The 5,000-nt window shown below is 36.8% G+C and overlaps 1 protein-coding gene and 1 pseudogene across 2 annotated transcripts in view; both read left to right on the top strand.

The window, feature by feature from the left end:
• LOC145242001 (protocadherin beta-15-like) overlaps positions 1–5,000 on the top strand; it is a 263,875-nt gene that overhangs the window by 2,861 nt on the left and 256,014 nt on the right. The window lies entirely within an intron of this gene.
• On the top strand, positions 4,694–4,812 carry LOC145243348 (5S ribosomal RNA; annotated as a pseudogene).

The raw sequence follows: 5,000 nt of genomic DNA, 5'->3' as shown, positions 1-5,000 counted from the left end.
ATTTAAGCGTATTTTACGACCGGCCAACGCCGTGTGACATCCTAGTATATATATATATATATATATATATATATATATATATATATATATATATATATATATATATATATGAGACGTTTTGGTCTCAAGGGTATGTTTGTGTGTGTGTGGGGGGGTTGAATCTGTCTTTGATTCAAGACTCTCTTATAAAAGTATCCGTTTCCGAATTCCACCGGACACTGTTTATGGAAGTGGCCTTTATAGGATTAAACGATTCGCTTGCTGGAAGTTCATTTCTAAACTAGCACCCAATTTTAATTTCTGTTTCTGATGCTTCAGACGGGAGAGTCACGAGAGAACATGGGTTATTTCATATTTTATTACCATTTTTTTGTCATCAGAGCATGGAGCAATGTGTGGGTACAATGCATTAAGAACCAAACGCAACGTTATGTCATACCTCTCCCTCCCCTATAGAAGGCGGGGGCAGCTCAGTAAATAAACAGACTCGGTTTCACGGGGAGAGGAGGGAAAGGTCCGATGACTGTCGTTTGATGGTTATAAATATTCGTTTGATGGTTATAAATATTCGTTTGATGATTATAAATATTCGTCCTGTACTTACCAATCAAGGAGCCAGGAAACTTTAATTGAGTGGTCCTATGCCGGTGAAACGTTGACAAACTCCTTGAGCTGGATATGCATACGGATCACCACATATGTACCTGTATACAGCGCTTGATTAAAAAACTTTACTCAAATGCGATTGGCAACCAACCCTGGACTTAGGCTTACGGCTCCACTAACCCTTTCTTTGTTTTTATTTACTTTTTTAAGCCTATATACGTATACAGAGTCTGGTGTTCTGAAATGGTCACTTATCTGGTACTGACTAGGGTCAATGTCGTTTAACTTTGGTAATCGAACGATAACCGATATGTCAACGTGATTATGTCAGAAGACCGGGGTTCAATCTTCAATCGAATTATACCAGAGGCTTAAAAATGGTGCTTAAGTGTCCCTTTTTTAAACAATCAGCAGGTGAGAATCAAGTGTAAGTGGAGCCATTCAGAGAAAGGAGTAACACCCTCCCCTACATCTCGATGCAGTAGTCAATCAAAAGCGAGCTTTCTAGTCAACCACTTTTTTTTATCCTGACAATAACCAAATTTTGAAAATAACCAAATTCTAAAAATAACCAAATTCTGAAAATAACCAAATTCTGAAAATAACCAAATTCTGAAAATAACCAAATCCTGAAAATAACCAAATTCTGATAATAAGAAAACAAAAGTGACACCAGTAGTAATGTTGCTGACAAGGCGAAATAATTGCTGTTTTCTTGGTTGGAATTTATCCGTATAACACTTATCGTAGGCTAATTTTTCACCCTGGATTGTTATTTTTTAGTTCCTTACATTAAGGGGCTTCATGCTTTGTCTGGAGCGGTTTCCATAAAAAGAAAAAGCAGGACTTTTTGACTAATCACGAGAAGTTCGGGGAAAGTTGGATGAATAATATTTGAAATATCATGGCCAAACTATTGGTGCCAAAATCAAAAAATGCTCGTCTGTAATTATAAAGATATGATAAGCAGACGATATAAATAAATAAATGAGCCAAAAAACAAAAAACAAAAAAAACATAATTAACCGGTTTATACAAAGCGGTGATGACTATTGATGATGATGATGATGATGATGATGATGATGATGATGATGATGATGATGATGATGATGATGATCCACAGCCCCCCCCCCCGGTGACACCGGTCTCGACTGGTACCATGTAAAATGGCCGTAAAGGGTCAAGCTAGAAAGATCGAGAAGGGAGAGCACCGCTCAGATCTCCACGGCGGGGGGGGGGCGAAGAGTACTGGGAATGTGCACGCTTGTGGAACTCTGTTCCGGTTGCCTGTTTCCCACCTGACTACAACCTGGATGTCTTCAAGTCCAATATAAACTAATTCCTGATGAACCGCCTCCTTAAATAAGACACTTTATCAAATCTCCAACACTGACGTACTGTACACACAATAACCCTTATCCCCGAGTGGCTTCCGGGCCTTGATAAGTGGTGACTACCTTGTCAAAAAGAAGAATTCGGGGAGGATTAGTTTCGCAGAACGTCTAACGGCAATTACTTGTGAAAAAAACCAAAGGCGAACGGCTGCTGCGAGAGCCACAAAGTAATTGGCAAAACAGGCGAGGAATACTGCAGATTTGGGGAGGCTTGTTGTCGAAGATTCCAAAAAACATCACTTGTTGTTAACTGTGAATGTTTCGGGTGGAGATTTTTAGAGATTTATTTTAAATAAACAAACAAACAAACAAACAAAATAATATAATAATATAATAATACAATAATATTATAATAATAATATAATAATTTTATATTACAATAATAATAATATAATATAATAATAATATAATATAATATGAAAAATATAATAATAATAACTAGCTAGCTAAACTTGGATGGCCGATAAGACGTTTATTTATTCATTTATTTATTTATTTATATATTTTTAGAGTAAGGCTGAGACAAGGAAAGGAATGAAAATAAATAAATGAATCAATGGATTGCTTTGTTTTATGGCAGATCAACCCTTTTCCAGCTATTTAATGCCGAAAAAACAAACCCCATTTTAAACGATTAACGATTTTACTTCGAGTGCGGAAGAGATGTGGTGCACATATTATTTGGTGTTTTGTTTCTTCTTCCCTTGAATTGCTTGCCTTTGGAATGCCTTCCCTGCACCTTGTTTCTCTGACTGTACCAACATGCAGAAATTTAAATGTAATGTTAAACATCTCGCTGCAGAGCACCCCACTTAGGATGCCCTTACAAATCTGGCGCCAATTCACAAAAAAAAAAAAAAGAAAAAGAAAAAAGAAACTGAATGCGAGCGGGATTTGAACTCAGATCGACCAATTCCATAGTTCAGTATCCATTATATAACAAGAATGGATCCGTTTTTAAGATGCGTCTATTTAATCTGAACAAAATTCGCTGAAAAAAAATATTTTAAATGTGACAGACCAACGAAAATGCAATTTCTAATTGAAGTATGACCGACCAACGGACAGCGACTCTTTTAGACATGATTGGTCACAGTTAGAATAAAATGCATCTGTTTAATCTGAGGTTTTATCGGTGAAAACGCTATTTCAAATTTCAACGTGACAGACCAACAGAAATATTGAAGCGTGACATAAGACCAAACACACCGACTGACCAAGCCCCTCTGAGATAAATGGACGCAAGTAAAAAACAAAAAAACAAAACGTGGATGCTGGTAGTCTCTGTTGACAATTGCGTTTTGTAAACAACTGGTTGGACGTTTGCCAGATTCCGGGTAAATATCCTTTTGGAATGGCCCAATTATTTTTCAGTCGAACAATGACTTTGTTGCTGTCGGGCTGAAGTATAGTTCTATCCTAATATAACCGGTCCATCTTTCCAGACTTTACTCTTCTCTCTGGGAGGTGACCGTGGTTTAGTGGTTAACGACACAAACTGACGAACTGGGGTTCCCAAGTTCAAATCCAGTTCGTTTTATAAAAAAATCACTTTCACTTTGGATGTTGACAACTTGGTTCCTCCCGCAATTTTCGATGTCTTTCTAAAAGGAATTCTGACTAGAAAAAAAAAACATCTATATATTAATAGGATAGCGTGTGAATTATTTATTTTGTGTTTCACGCTTACATTCGAGTGACTGTCGTTAAATTGTTATGGACTTCCATTTCTTGTAATAAATAAGTTTATTCACAAGTTTTGGTCTCGGTTTCGATTATAGCTGATGGTACTCCAGTAATCTACTTATTTTATAAATAATTTTATCAAAAATTCTTCATAAGTTTTGGTTTCGGTTTCGATTATACCTGGCGGAACTCGAGTTATATATATATATATATATATATATATGTATATATATATGTATATATATATATTTCAGAAGTTTTTGTTTTAGTTTCGATTTAAGTTGATGCACTCAAGTCATATAGATATATATTTATTTTAGATTTTTGAAATCACAACTTTATAATATATAAAAATCGATAGAATATTAACTCTATAATAATATATACAAAATCTGCAAGAATTAAAATATCATATTTAAGCGTACTTTAAGACCGGGCTACGCCGGACGTCCTTGCTAGTTTTTTAGTTTTAACAAAAGAGCTACAATAATATCAGAGCATCTCTATTTACACTGAACATCTACAGAATGCCAACATCAATATATTACATATGAATGAGTCTCCTGTGGAATTTCCACAGGTCCCGATAGCATGATATGATGATGATAATGATGATGATGACCCTTCTCTCTGAAGGGGGGCAGTCGACGTATTCTAATGCCCCACCGACAGGGCCGTCCGTCATATAGTTAATTCGGTTACAACAACGACAGCAAAAAGTCCAGTGTGCAGCAGCCACTCTTTCTTTCTCGTAGTAAACGATAACACACGCACGCGCACGCGCACACGCTCACACACGCTCAGTGACAGGCACTAAGTTGAACATTTCCAAACTATTTACGCCCCCCCCCCCACCCGAAAAGGGGTCACTCAGGTCCAACTGAAAAAATATTTTAGATTAACCGTTAGAATTTTTGTGGGCATCGCCAATGACAAGCAAAGCATATCCCAGAAATATATATATTTGTGTTGTTGTTGTTGTTGTTGTTGTTATTTATTTATTTATTTATTACGGCATAATCACGCTGACACACCGGTTCCCGTTAGATCACCGAAGTTAAGCAACGTTTAGCCTGGTCAGTACTAAAATGGGTGACCATTTGAGAATTCCAGGTGCTGTTTGTACTCTCCGCTTATCTCGGCATTGTTTCCAGTCGTCTAGCACTTCTACTTGCCACTGAAATCAGGCAGTGCCGATTTAGGAGAGGTGTGGTTGAAATTGTGCAACACATGCTTCACAATTACATGCGCAACTACCCTTACTAGAAGTATCCATTATCTTTCGAGACTGAACGGAGGCATAAATGTATTATT

This window comes from Euprymna scolopes, chromosome 21, assembly GCF_053919585.1.
Source record: "Euprymna scolopes isolate OS-2025 chromosome 21, ASM5391958v1, whole genome shotgun sequence".
In the NCBI taxonomy this organism is placed as follows: Eukaryota; Metazoa; Mollusca; class Cephalopoda; order Sepiida; family Sepiolidae; genus Euprymna; species Euprymna scolopes.
The sequence above is the reverse complement of the archived record's forward strand: the minus strand, read 5'-3'. Positions and strand labels throughout refer to the sequence as shown.